Here is a 15,559-nt window from a genome sequence, read left to right as displayed (position 1 = left end):
CAAGTGTCTGTATTACTTGATCTCTGTACTACTTGATCTCTATACTTACTGCTCCCTCCTTTTTGAAATGTCCCCCTTACATAACATCTTTTTTTTTTTTTTTTGAGACAGAATTTTACTATGTCACCCTCGGTAGAGTGCGGTGGCATCACAGCTCACACCAACCTCAAACTCTTGGGCTTAAGCGATTCTCTTGCCTCAGCCTCCCAAGTGGTTAGGACTACAAGTGCCTGCCACAACACCTGGATTTTTTTTTGTTGTAGTTGTCATTGTTGTTTAGCAGGCACAGGCCAGGCTCGAACCCACCAGCCCGGGTTTATGTGGCCGGTGCCCTAACCACTAAGCTACGGGCACCGAGCCTGTTTTAACATCTTACACTATACTTTTCAGTAGCTCTTGCTAAGTATTTTTCCCCATTTTTAAAATATATTCTTTTGTTCTCCATCACTTCTTTTGCTACATTTTTCTATTGATCAATTTTATCCTGATTATGGGTCAGATTTTCCCTTTTTCATATTTCTAGTAATCTTTATTGTTGTTTATTTTGTGTACTGATTTTGCTTACTTCTCTTTAAGAGCTTTGCACTTTGCTTTGTTGGCATTTATTTGGCAGTTGATCAGTTTGATTTTTTTTTCTTTATCCTTTTTTTGTATTAAGTCATAGCTGTGTATAATAATGCAATCATGAGGTACAATGTGCTCATTCCATATAGAGTCTGAAATATTTTCACAGAACTGGTTATCATAGCCTTCATGGCATTTTCTTAATTATTGTGTTCAAACCCTTATACTCTACACTTAGTAAACTTCACCTGTACCCTTCCAAGATGCACCCTAGGTGTGGACCCACCAATCATCCTCCCTCCACCATTCCTCCCCCTCCTTTCCCCTCTTTTGCCCCCATCCCCATATTCTTGTACTGAGATTGGGTTATAGCCTTCGTATGAAAGCTATAAATTAGTTTCATATTAGGGCTGAGTACATTGGGTACTTTTTTCCATTCTTGGGATACCTTGCTAAGAAGAATATTTTTCAGCTCCATCCACATAAACATGAAAGAGGTATAGTCTCCATCTTTCTTTATGGCTTCATAATATTCCATGGTATACAAATACCACAATTTATTAATCCATTCATGAGTCAGTGGGCACTTGTTTTTTTTCCATGACTTAGCAATTATGAATTGGGCTGCAATAAACATTCTGGTACAAATATTTTTGTTATAATGCGATTTTTGGTCTTCTGGATATATACATAGTAGAGGAATTAATTATAGGATTGAATAGCATATCTGTTTTTAGATCTCTAAGTATTCTCCAAACATCTTTCCAAAAGGACCGTATTAGTTTGCATTCCAACCAGCAGTGTAGAAGTGTTCCCTTTTCTCCACATCCACACCAACATCTCTGGTTTTGGGATTTTGTGATGTGGGCTAATCTTACTGGAGTTAGATGATATCTCAAAGTAGTTTTGATTTGCATTTCTCTGACGGTTAAGGATGATGAGCATTTTTTCATGTCTGTAGGCCATGCACCTGTCTTCTTCAGAGAAGTTTCTCTTCAAGTCCCTTGCCCAGCCTGAGATGGGATAACTTGTTCTTTTCTTGCTAATACATTTGAGTTCACTGTGGATTCTGGTTATTAAACCTTTGTCAGAGACATATCCTGCAAATATCTTTTCCCATTCTGAGGGCTGTCTGCTTGCTCTACTTACTGTGTTCTTGCCTGTGCAGAAGCTTTTTAGTTTGATCATGTCCCAGTAGCGTATTTTTGATGCAGCTTCAATTGCTTAGGGGGTCCTCCTCATAAAATATTCACCCAGGCCAATTCCTTCAAGAATTTTCCCTGCACTTTCTACTAGTATTTTTATAGTTTCATGTCTTAAGTTTAAATATTTAATCCAGTGAGAGTCTATCTTAGTTAAAGGTGAAAGATGTGGGTCCAGTTTTGGTCTTCTACAGGTTGCCAACCAGTTCACCCAGCACCATTTGTTAAATAGGGAATCTTTTCCCCATTGAGTGTTTTTAATTGGCTTGTCAAATATCAAATAATGGTAAGTACCTAGGTTCATCTCTTGGTTCTCTATTCTGTTCCGTACATCTACCTCTCTGTTTTTGTGCCAGTACTATGCTGTTTTGATCACTATTGATTTATAGTATAGTCTGAGGTCTGGTAGCGTAATTCCTCCTGCTTTGTTTTTATTTCTGAGTAATGTCTTGGCTATTCGAGGTTTTATTCTGACTCCATATAAAACGATGTATTATTTTTTCAAGATCTTTAAAGTATGACAGTGGAGCTTTAATAGGGATTGCATTAAAATTGTATATTGCTTTGGGTAGTATAGACATTTTGACAATGTCGATTTTTCCCAGCCATGATCATGGTATGTTTTTCCATTTGTTAACATTTCCAGCTATTTCTTTTCTTAGAGTTTCATAATTCTCTTTATAGAGATCTTTCACATCCTTTGTTAGATAAACTCTCAAATATTTCATCTTCTTTGGCGACTCTAAATGGAATAGATTCCTTGATTGTTTTTTCGGCTTGGCTATTGTTGCTGTATATATAAAGGCTACAGATTTATGGGTGTTGATTTTGTATCCTGAGACATTGCAGTATTCCTTATTCACTTCTAAGAGTTTTGTAGTAGAATCCGTGGTGTTTTCCAGATATACAATCATATCATCTGCGAAGAGTGAAAGTTTGATCTCTTCTGACCCTATATGGATACCCTTGATGACCTTTTCTTCCCTAATTGCAATGGCTAAAATTTTCATTACAATGTTAAAGAGCAATGGAGACAATGGGCAAACTTGCCTGGTTTCTGGTCTGAGTGGAAATGGTTTCAATTTAACTCCATTCAATATGATATTGGCTGTAGATTTGTTGTAGATGATCTCTATTAGTTTAAGAAATGTCTCTTCTATATCCATTTTCTTAAGTGTTCTGATCATGAAGGGATGCTGGATATTATCAAAAGCTTTTTCTGCATCAATTGAAAGAATCATATGGTCTTTGTTTTTTAATTTATTTATGTGCTGAATTATATTTATAGATTTACATATATTGAACCAGCCTTGAGACCTTGAGATAAAACCCACTTGATCGTGGTGTGTAATTTGTTTGATTTGTTGCTGGATTCTGTTTGCTAGGATCTTGTTGAATATTTTTGTATCTATATTCATTAGTGATATTGGTCTATAATTTTCTTTTCTTCTTTGTTCTTTTCCTGGTTTGGGGATCAAGGTGATATTTGCTTCATAGAATGTGTTGGATGGTATTCCTTCTTTTTCTATATTTTGGAAAAGTTTGAGTAATATAGGTACTACTTCCTCTTTAAAGGTTTGGTAGAATTCTGATGTGAAGTCGTCTGGTATCAGACTCTTCTTTTTAGGGAAGTTTTGTATAGTTGATGCTATTTCAGAATTTGATATAGGCCAGTTCAACATTTTCACCTCATTCTGGCTAAGTCATGGGAGGTGGCGTGCTTCTAAGTATTCATCGATTCCCTTCAGATTTTCATATTTCTGAGAAAAAAGTTTCTTATAGTATTCATTAAGGATTTTTTGAATTTCTGAGGAGTACTGTTATTTCATCTTTACCATTTCTGATTGATGAAATTATTGATTTTATTCTCTTTTTCCTGCTTAGGTTAGCTAAAGGTTTATCTATTTTATTGACCTTTTCAAAAAAACAACTTTTTTATTTCTTGATCTGTTGTATAGTTCTTTTGTTTTCAATTGCATTTAATTCTGCTCTAATTTTGGTTATTTCTTTTCTTCTTCTGGGTTTGAGATTGGAATGTTCTTCCTTTTCCAATTGCTTGAGATTTTCCATTAAGTTGTTAACTTCCTATCTTTCTGTTCTCTTAAGGAAGGCTTGCAGTGTTATAAATTTCCCTCTTAGGACTGCCTTTGCGGTATCCCAGCGTTTCTGATAATTCGTATCTTCATTGTCGTTTTATACCAAAAATTTGGTAATTTCCTTCTTAATCTCGTCTCTGACCTAGCTATCGTTCAGCATGAGATTATTCAGTTTCCATGCTTTTGTATAAGTATGCAGGTTCTTGTTACTGACTTCCACTTTTATTCCATGATGGTCTGAGAAGATGCAAGGAATAATTTCTAATCTTTTAAAATTGCTGAGGTTAGATTTGTGACCTAAGATGTGATTGATTTTGGAGTATGTTCCATGAGCTGATGAGAAGAATGTGTATTCAGTTTTGTTAGGATAAAATGTTCTGTGAATGTCTGTTAAATCCAATTGTTGGGTGGTTAAGTTTAAATCTAAAATTTCTTTGCTGAGCTTCTTTTTGGAGGATCTTTTTAACATCGCTAAAGGGTGTTAAAATCTCTGACTACTTTGGAGCTGGAGGAAATCAAGTTGCTCATGTCTGTTAGAGTTTCTCTTATAAATTGAGGTGCATTTTGGTTGGGTGCATAAATATTAATAATTGAAATCTCATCGTATTGACTCTTGCCCTTAACAAGTAAGTAGTGACACTCCTTATCTTTCCTTACTTTTGTTGGTTTAAAGCCTATTGTATCTGCAAATAAAATTGCAACACTTGTTTTTTCTGTTTTCCAATTGCCTGGAATATAGATGACCATCCCTTCACCCTGAGTCTATATTTATCTTTTAAGGTAAGATGAAATTCTCGTATACAGCAGATATGTGGCCTGAGTTTTTGTATCCGGTCAGCCAGCCTGTGCCTCTTTAGAGGACAATTTAATCCATTCACATTAATTGAGAATATTGATAGGCCTGGTATAATTTTGGGTATCGAGCTTTTTGAAATATCAGTGGACATTTTTAATCCTTTCGCCACTGTGGAATTTGGGATTTGATCAAAAGTTTCAGAGTGAGTTTACTTTCATGGTAGAGAGTTGCGCTGGCCATTATGGAGGACAGGTCTGAGGATATCCTGGAGAGCTGGTTTAGTTATGGCAAAGTTCTTCAACATATGAATGTCATTAAAGTCTTTAATTTCTCCATCATAAATAAAACTCAGTTTAGCTGGGTACAGGATCCTGGGTTGAAAGTTATTTTGTTTTAGGAGATTAAAAGTCCATGACCACCCTCTTTTAGCTTGAAAGGTTTCATCAGAGAGATCTGTAGTCATTCTAATATTCTTCACCTTGTAGGTTATGGTGTTTTTTACGTCTGGCTGCTTTCAGGATTTTCTCCTTCATATTAACTTTAGTAAAGTTAATTATGATGTGCCTGGTAGATGACTTATTCAGATTGAGTCATTCTGGGGTTCTGAAACTATCTGCTATCTGGATTTCAGGATCTCTTGGCATGTCTCAAAAGTTCTCTTTCATAATCTTATGAAGAAGGGACTCTGTGCCTTGTGAAGCTACTTCATTACCTTCAGGGATCCCTATAAGGCGAATATTATTTTTCTTCAAATTATCCCAGTGCTCTCTGAGAGAATGATCTGTTTTTGCTCTCCATTTCTCTTCCTCTTTGAGTGTTTCGGATCGTTTAAAAGCTTTGTCTTCAATGTTGGAAATCCTTTCTTCTGCCTGTTCCATTCTGTTACTGAGGGATTCTACTGTATTTCTCATATCATGTAAGGCTGCAACTTCTTTTCTCAATGTGTCTAAATCTTTGGTGATTTTGTCTTTGAATTCATTCAATTCTTGAGATATCTTCTGAATTAATCCTACAATTTCTACCTCCAACTTTACTTCCATTCTCTTGATCTTGTTTGCAATCCAAATTCTAAATTTGATTTCAGACATCTCAGCCAATTGTTTGTGAATAGGATCCTCTGAATTGGCTGGTTTGTCATTCCTTGGGATAGTTGAACTGTTCTGTTTATTCATGTTGCCAAAGTTTTTAAACTGAATCCGGCCCATGATTGTTTTCCAGTGTTCAGCTAGATGAGCAGGTAAGGTGAAATTGGACTGGAAACTTCTATGGTTGTGGTTGACCAGCGCTTCATCTAGGAACTGGGACTGGTGACTTCAGCTTTTTCTCTACAATTTTTCAAAGGACCTGTACAGTATTACAGTGTGATTCTAGAGGCCTGCTTGGTGTAGTGGGGGTAGGTAGCTCTATCTTGTATTCAGCTGATCTCTGTTCAATCCTAGTGAATCAGTGACTCTGGGTTGCAATCTTAGCTTTGGTGAAATACAAGCAACTAGCACATTCCTTCCCTCACTGGTAATATCTGGAAGAGGACAATCAAACCTTCCCAGTACAGTAAAACCTGGGTCCCACCTTGGAGGGTCCTTGGGTCATTTGTCCAGTTCATGAGTTCCAGACTAATTGTCACAGACAGCCTCCACTCTCTAGCTGGAGCGTTCAAGAGGACTCCTGCTACTAGATGTTAAGGGACTATTGCCAGCTCAAGTGTGATTTGAGTGCCTCTGGTGCTCTGAGGGGTCAGAAAGTCCCGTCCAATAGGAGGTTTAGAGCCATGGGGTTGATGCCTCTTACCCTACCTCGGTCGTCCTTCATCACCGGACTCTGGTCACCCCAGTCTCTGGTAGTCCCACTGGCAATCTGTTAACCCACTCTCTGTGGTCCTGTTCTGTCCAATAAGCAAATTTGCCAGGGCTATGTGCCTGACAGAGTCAAAGTGAGGTCATTGCCTCTTCCTCATGGTTACTACAGTCTGCACCATCCAGCAGGGGAAGCTGAGGTTTGCCTGCCTCAGGTGTTCAATGGCAGCTGAAGAAAGTTCCATCTGAGCTCAGTCCAAACCTGAGGATATCCAGACAGCAAAAGAATTTCTTCCTCAGCCACTGCACCTTTGTTGCCGCTATTCTACAGCTCTGGAATCCCTATAGTGTGAGGTCTGGTTCCCTATGGCAGGCCACAGAGTTGGGGACATGACTCTCCAGAGTTAGACCCCAGCAGGATCACTCTACTAATGATGAAGCTGGGTGGGAGGTGCGTCCTCTTGGGTTCGTGCACCTCAGCAGTTTCTGAGCCTCCACCCGCAGTGCAGGAACCTAAGCCTCTGTCTGCTGCTGAGATAATCTTTTTTTTGTGCCAGGTAAATTACCTTTCCATCTATGTCTTTCTGTATGGTTACTGGATTCACAGGTATAGCACAGCTGTACCACCACCATCTATGCAATGCCCCGTCCTAGCCAAGAAATGCAGACATACTGGATTCTGGAGGAGTTGGACTTCTAGACTGCCAGGCCAGGGTTAACCTGAAGAATCAAGGTGGTGAGGAAAATATTTGTTCAAATTACCTGCCAGACAATGGAATTCCTAGACTCACAGCAGTGGCTCTCTTGAGAAGGAGTCCCAAATTCCAGCAGTTCCCTCCAGTGGGGTGAGGAAGGATAGCCTCAGTTTATCGTTCACCAGTAGAGATTACACAGTAAGCAAGCAACTCTCTTAGGCGAGGGGACGGCCACACAACCTCTTTGGGATGAGATCTGTACCTGAAAATAATTTCTTTGGAGTCGAAGCTTGCCTCAGCAGGGAAGACGAGCAATTATCTATCTCATCTCTCAGCTCAGCTCCCCTCCTTCAGCTTTGTTGGGTTCTTTCTGGCTGTTATCTCTCCCTCTGGACTGGAGCTTCTGTTGAGAGCTGGCTTCAATCAGCCATCGTCCCCCATTCCCCCTTGTTCTTGTTGAATGTGAAAATTGGAGTTAGGGAAAATAGCCAACCTGAGGATTTAGCAAAACACCAAACACATTGAGACCAAATGAGCAAATAAACAGATAAAAAGGATACCAGACACACAAGCCCACAGATGCATGAACAATCAGAAACACATAGACATACAGACAAAAAAACCCCAAAAGCTACAATACAAATAATGATAACCGTAAAACAATTGAAAACAAAAAAAACTCTAAAAATCTGATGTAAAGCACGCTCAGAAATCATAAGAAGGGAAGGAGAGGAAGAGAGAAAGAAAAAAAAAGTAGTGTTCATATAAAAGTTAAAAAAGAAGAAAGAAAAAAATTAAAAATAGAAAAAATGAAAATAAAAAAATTAACAATAGCTCCTACAAGAAAAGGATGAAAAAAAGAGAAAAAAAGGCACCAACCACAAAAATATTATTCTTGTATATATATAGAAATATACATCTATACGTATGACATAGGGGTCAACTTTAGTAGGAATATATGTATAATGCAATATACTTTCTGGACACCAGGTAGCAGTGTGAGTGGTTCCCAGGCTTATACCTGATTCACAGTTTACATGGTTACCACGGTATCCACCCTACCTGGCCAGTTGCAATTTTTGGAGTTTCTATAAAAGTTTGTTTCCTAACTGTTGCCCAACCTCGGCTGCTCTGTTCCAGGTGGCACTCCTATCCGACCTCCCAACTCGGTGCAGGAGTCCACGCTTCACAAATCTTTCTACTCTGCTCCCATGTTCTCCTGCAAACTGGCAACTGCAATCATCTGTGTGGGAGGGGCTGGCTGCCGCCAGCTCCTGCTGCTGTGGTGTGCAGAGACCTTTTCTTCACTTTCTGCGACTTAGAGTCTCACTTTTGAGTCCAGCAACCCGTCAGTTTGCCGCACAGCCTGAACTGCTAGTCCACACCAATATTCCCTGCTAGGAATGGTCTGGTCTATTTAATCACTCCTGTTGTTCTGTGAAAAGGTATCTGCCATTTCCGACAATTCAGAATGTCTGTTTCCCAGGCGGGATCCTTGCCCCACAATTTTCCATCGGGCTGCCTAGCCCCCTGTGGCTCTGAGCAGCACCCCTTTCAGATCGCCAAACTCCACTCAGGAATCCACACTTCACTGAAATATTCATCAATTAGGTTTTGCCAGGAACTGTGAACTGCTGTCCTCCGTGAGGGAGGGGCCAGCTGCCAGCCAGCACAGCCGGGCAGGGGAAATCTCTACAGCAGGATCTGTGGTTTTAAATTATACCTCAAATTTAGCAATCTGCCAATTCGCTGTGCATCTCCAGCTGTCTATTCACACCAATAATCCACCAGGGGAAAAGATCCAGAGCCCCTTCCCTCTCACCTGATGACTTGGGAGAGATGGGCTACACATCCGTCCAGTCCGCCATCAGGCTCCTCCTCCCAGTTTGCTGTTTCGAGGCTTCTTTTTAAAGCTTTATTTTGCCATATATAAAGTATCCTTTTCTGGTTAGCTTAGCTCCACTAGTAAGGTCTGACCTGTTTTTTTTTTCTCTGCATTCTTATTGATTAGAACACAAACATCTCCCATTTCTGTCTTCTTTCAGCCTCTCTGAACTTTGATTTTTGTATCTTCAACTGAGCAAGACTTTCAGGTTCAGCTTGTTCCCACTCTGTGTGTTACCATCCACAAACTACTTTTCAGTTGGCAAGCTATGGAAATGGTAGGGCCTATCTTATTTGTTTCCCTTTTTTCAGAAACATAGTCCTGTGTTGTCTGTTGTTCAGTGACTGCAAACAGTAGTTTCTTGTATATATTGTCCAGTTTTCTAATTGTTAGAACAAGAAGGAAAATATGGTACCAATTTCTAACTAAAACAAGGCTGAGAGTCAAAGTACCTCTGTGTAGTTTTTGCCAGCACTTGTTTGCTGACACCCAAAAGTCTGTACTCCATATACCTTCTCTTGAGTTTTAAATTTAGTTGGCTACTACACCTCTGTTCTTTATCTGTATTAATATCATGGTACATGTTATAATGATCATCTATGTATAGACCATCATGGGTCAGTTGGTTGAGGCAATAAGTCATAAAGGCCAAGGCAATCAACATTGGAATCTCTGCACAGGTTCTCTTTGCATAGATATTACACAGATACCTATCTTTGACACTTCCAGAACTAAACTAATTTTTCCCCTTTCCTATTAAATCTGCTTTTCTGTCTTTGGGGAGTGTTTGTGAACCATCAGGTAGTCTTAGTTTTAAAAAAAATTGTTAGAGAACAAACAGGGTGTGGAAAGCTGCCATTTCAATAATGTATGTGTTCTTGGTCTCTTCTGTCATGTGATTGATGGTGTGGTGTTATCACATTATAGATTACATTATTAGTATCTCAGTATCTATTTTCACTAATCATTTTGCATTCTTTAAGAATTCAAGTTGTGCTAGGCACGGTGGCTCATGCCTATAATCCTAGCACTCTGGGATGCTGATGTTGGTGGATTGCCTAAGCTCACATGTTCAAGACCAGCCTGAGCCAGAGGGAGACCTTGTCTCTAAAAATAGCCAGGCATTGTGGTGGGCACCTGTAGTCCCAGTTACTTGGGAGGATGAGGCAAGAGAATCACTTGAGCCCAAGAGTTTGAGGTTGCTGTGAGCTATGACACATGGCACTCTACTGAGGGTGACAAAGTGAGACTTTGTCTCAAAAAAAATTAAAGTTGTCTTATTTCTGACTAATTTTTAACCCATCCCATTAGATAAATTATAGTGTTACTTATGTAAAAAAAACCTGACACCATAGGCCAGAATATTGAGTCTCTGATAAATTGTTGATCTCAGATCAACTGTATTGAATAAAGTTTTCGGTATCAGTGCATTTTTCTACTTATCCATAATAAGTTTTTAAAAAAATGTCATGCCACAATCCTATTCATTCTTTTGTGAGCTTTAATGGGACTGAAATGTTTCCCCAAAATTGCACATGGCAGTGCAATCTGATTTAAAAATAAAGGAAAATTACAGAGTTGTCATATGTCACCTATTTAACCCCATTCTATAACTATCTTCCCTCACAGGAATATCTGAAATATAGACCAGGTAGTTGTGGATATAAACATTTTAGGAATACATTGAAACAGTATAATACATTTAAACAGTTATTTTTTTATTATATATAAAAATGGTAACCCCTGATCCCTGCTTCAAACCTAAAAATATCCAGATCTGGTGATGATCCTCATTCATTCATTCATTCATTCATTCAGCAAATATGCATTTGAGTGCTGGAGATCTGTAGCCTTGGGGCCACATGTGGCCTTCTGGATCCTTTAGTGCATCCTTTTAACTGAATCCACATTTTATTGTGAAGTGTGGATATGGTTGAGTGTCTATACATGAGGATCTGGAGGGCCACATGTATCCTTAAGAGGCCACAGGTTCCCTACCCTTGGCTGGTATTTCAGGACTATAGATTAAATAATAAACATACTACTTACCTTTCCCACCTTGGTGGGACTTACATTCTCTGGGAAGGACTGTTTCTCAGGTAGCTTATGATGTCTCCCCTAGTTATGTGGGGAGTCGGTTCTGCTAAGTTTCTTTTATATTATGTATTCATGAATCATCAAGGCTGCTTGCTTCTTTTTACTCTTTTGTAAAGTATTCTCTACTGCAGTAGTTTGTCACCTTGACTGCATGTGTTCTCCTCATGATTTGTCCAAGAGGTAGATCATTCATTCTCATTTTGCTCATGTACTATCTTCTCTCTCTCTCTCTCTCTTTTTTTTGTGTCATGCTCTGTGCCCCTTAAAAAGTCACTTTCCAGGTATTTTTTTTTTTGACACAGTCTCATTTTATTGCCCTTGGTAGAGTGCCATGGCATCACTGTTCACAGCAACCTCAAACTCGGGCTTAAACGATTATCTTGCCTCAGCCTCCAAGTAGTTGGGACTACAGGTGCCTGCCACAATGCCCAGTTATTTTTTAGAGACTGGGTCTTGCTCTTGCTCAGGCTGGTCTTGAACTCCTCAGCTCAGGCAATCCACCCTCCTCGGCCTCTCAAGTGTTGGGATTACAGGCATGAGCCACTGTACCTGACCTACTTTTCAGGTATTTTATTTTACTCAGTCAACCTATAGACTTCTTTCCCTGTGAAATTTCCTATAATGTATAACTGTGGGCTTTCATCTGTTGTTTACTGAAGTTTCCTTTTACTTAAAAATTAGTGTTTTCTGGTAAATATAATATAATAGACCACAAAATCAAGGGAGACAGTCAGTAATTAGATTTTTATATGATGCCCTGTGTTAATAGACACTATACATTTTAAGGTGTAGTCTTCACTCATGTTGGATTCTTGTTCACAGAAATGCTAATGTGATCATCTAAGTCAGTGATTTTCAACCTTCCCAATGCTGTGACCCTTTAATACAGTTCCTCTTGTTGTGGTGACCCCCAACCATAAAACTATTTTTATTATTACTTCATAACTGTAATTTTGCTATTGTTATGAATCATAATGTAAATATCTGATATGCAGGATGTATTTTCATTGGTTGCAACCCATAGTTTGAGAACCGCTGATCTAAGGGAAAGCTTGGTATCACACCTATAATTTCTGTTTCTCCATCCTTTAACAAGCCATAGCCATCTTATTTATGACAATGCCTTCTATTGTCATTACATTCTTGGAAATTATCTTGTGCCTCAGAGACTATTAAGTATTTCACTGTAGAGACAGAGGAATGAGATGGTGCATGGAGAGCAATGATGCTTGAAGTATTGGCAGGGGCCCTTGAGGAAGGGTAGCCTGGCTGGAAATCATATATAGAAAAGCATAATTCTATAATCCCTTTACCATGCCAGTGTCCTACTAATTCTTTCCTTCCCTCCCTCCCTCCCTCCTTCCTTCTCTTCCTTCCTTGTCTCACTTTGTCACCCTTGGTAGAGTGCTGTGGTGTTACAGCTCACAGCAACCTCAAACTCTTGGGCTCAAACAATTCTCTTGACTTAGCCACCTGAGTAGCTGGGGCTACAGGCACCCACCATAATGCCCAGCTATTTTTAGAGACCAGGCTGGTCTCAAACCTGTGAGCTTAGGCAATCCACCCTCCTCCGCCTCCCAGAATGCTAGGATTATAGGCATGAGCCACTGCGCCCAGCTATCCTACTAATTTAAACAGAAGAGAACTTTCCATAGTGAGTGAAGTAACAAATCCACTGCTAAGATGTTGATCAAAAAAGAGTAAAAAATAGAATATACTTTTTAAGCTTTGAACATCTTTTGAGAATAATTTAATTAATGATCTTTAAGAATTTCCATGGCACACCAGTTGAAAATCACTGCCTTAGAAGATGAGGGCATGCAGCTTACTCTTTTTATACCATATGAAGATACAAGTGGTTGGCAGTTTGCAGCCTTGAACAGGGCCTTCAAAAGAACCTGATCATGCTGGCGTGCAGATTTTGGACTTGTATCTTATAGAACTATGAGAAATGTCTATTGTTTATAAGTCTCTTGATAATTTGTTATAGTAACATGAATTGACTGTGACTGTATCCTCTCCAGGTTTTTTTATTTCCCTGCTAGCCAAGAGTGTCATTTTTACTGTTGTCTGGAGAAACTGGTTTCCTACTCAGTCTATTAAGTCTATTCCTATGGCATCTGATTTTTTTTGAAGATTTCAGATTAATGTAGTTAGGTTACATAATTTGCTTCTGTAAGGTTAAAGTCCAAGTTGTAGAGTTGTACTTGTGTCCTTCAGGATGTGTGCCATATACTCGTGCAGTGTACTTATTGGGTGGGAACTTACCTAACCCCTCTCCCACACTGGAATTTAATTTAGTTTTTCTCTTAGTTGAGCATGTAGTTGTTAATATACTAGTTTTAATTTAGTACTGAGTACAATTATGCTTGTTTTTCTATTCTTCTGAGACTTAGGAGAATGTTCTCCAAGTTTGTCTGGGTTGTTACAAAAGATACAGAATCCCTATCATATTTTATGGCTCAATATTATTTCATGGTATGCATATACCACAATTTATTAATCCATTTATGTATTTATTAAAGGGTATTTGGTTGTTTCCTCATCTTTGTGTTTGTTTATTATGTAGCTATATACATTTGAATGCGGATGTCCTTATAGTAAAATGTCTTCTTTTGGGGGGTAAATACTTAGTAATGGGATTGCAGTATCAAATGGTAGGTCTACTTTCAGTTTCTTGAGTAACCTCCATACTTCTTTCCACAGAGGTTGTACTAGTTTTCAGTCTTACCAACAGCACATGAGCATTCCCTTCTCCCCATAGCCATGCCAGCATCTGTTGCTTTGGGACTTTGTGATATGGCCCATTCTAACTGGGGTTAGGTGATATCTCAAAGTTGTTTTGTTTGTATTTCTCTGATGATTAGGGATGATGAGCATTTTTTTCATGTGTTTGTTGGTCATTCCTCTGTCCTCATGAAAAAAGTTTATGTTCATGTTTTCTTGCCCAGTTTTTAATGGGGTTATTTGCTCTTGTTACTTTGCTTGAGTTCTCTGTAAATTCTTGTTATTAGCACTTTTTTTTTTATTTGTAGCATGCAAGTATCTTCTCTTACTCTAAATTTTGTCTCTTTGAATTGTTGGATTGTGTCCCGAGCTGTGCGGAAACTTATTAACTTGATCAGGTCCCATTTATTTATTTTTGTTGTTGCTGTGATTGCTAAGCTAACTGATCAAAAGTGTTGAGCCAAGAATCAGTTTCTTTAATAATTAATTTATCTGCCTGAAAGCATACTCTTTTGATTTCTGTTAGTAATTCTAGGGTCCCGAGACACCCATTTTGAACCACTTCAGCCACATGCACAAATGCTCAGCATCTCTTATGCCGTGTATGCTCCATTCTTTCAATAAATTTTATTGAGTTTGCCTGTATCATGTGGTAGATGTATAACAGTGAAGAAGGCAGACAAAAATCTCTGCTCTCGTGGAACTTAAGAGTCTAGCAGCAGCTATAGTTAATGGATGTAGTAATGCATTTTCTTCCCAGAACATACTCTAGAGTAACGCAGGTTAGGGATCCTGTTGATATCCCCTAGCACAAATGGGAGAAAAAACTATATAGGTGAGTGGATAAGACATACCACAGTCTTCACTTTGGTTAAAACAGCCTACTTTTATAATCAATATCTTTCATGGTTTTGATAAGAAACACAAGATAAGGAGATTATATTAACTTTGGTATAATGTAGAAGTCTTCTTTTTCTTAATGTATATTGTATACCTTACTCTCTCTGTCCAAAGTCCAATGTTTCTCATTTTCTTCTGGGTCAGTTACTTTATATCTTCTACCTTACCTTGTGATCCCCTTTCTTCTTTCCATAGCCTGTCTTATCACTCTCGTCATCTCATTTATTGATTGATGCCATGTTTATTAAATGCCTAATATATGCTAGAAATACAGTGAACTATTTCCTGCAACCTATTCTTATCTGGTTAAAGTAGTATTGATTTCCCCACCTTATTCTTCTTTACATCTCATTCCCTTTTAGAGCATTCTTGGATCTCCCTATAGTGGAGAATCTGTCATCTCAGAAAAAGACAAAATCTATGCACAGTCTAAATTCAGGCTTTTAAATGTTATATGCCCTATAAATTCCTGTTCATCATAAATTTGTTTATATATTGAAGGAGAAGAAAGATATTTTTCCTTAATCCTAATATGTTCCTAGTTAGAATAGACCCTTCTATTAAAAGATTCACTAGAGGAGAACAAACAGAAATGTATTAATATGTGTATTTAATATATGCATGGGAGCCACCTAGGGAATGAGTAATTCTGAAGGAGATGGCTTTGAATTGCAGCTTATATAGATAGATATGATCTTCAACAAAGAATAGCAATTTATAGAGAATTGACAAGACAGAAGAATGATACTTTGAGTTTTTAGGAGTGACAGCTTGTGGGCTGGCAAATAAATAGCAGATAAAAAC

The 15,559-nt window shown here is 38.5% G+C and overlaps 1 protein-coding gene across 2 annotated transcripts in view; it reads left to right on the top strand.

The window, feature by feature from the left end:
• Positions 1-15,559, top strand: part of OPHN1 (oligophrenin 1) — a 721,258-nt gene that overhangs the window by 481,344 nt on the left and 224,355 nt on the right. The window lies entirely within an intron of this gene.

This window comes from Nycticebus coucang, chromosome X, assembly GCF_027406575.1.
Source record: "Nycticebus coucang isolate mNycCou1 chromosome X, mNycCou1.pri, whole genome shotgun sequence".
Taxonomy (NCBI): Eukaryota; Metazoa; Chordata; class Mammalia; order Primates; family Lorisidae; genus Nycticebus; species Nycticebus coucang.
The sequence above is the reverse complement of the archived record's forward strand: the minus strand, read 5'-3'. Positions and strand labels throughout refer to the sequence as shown.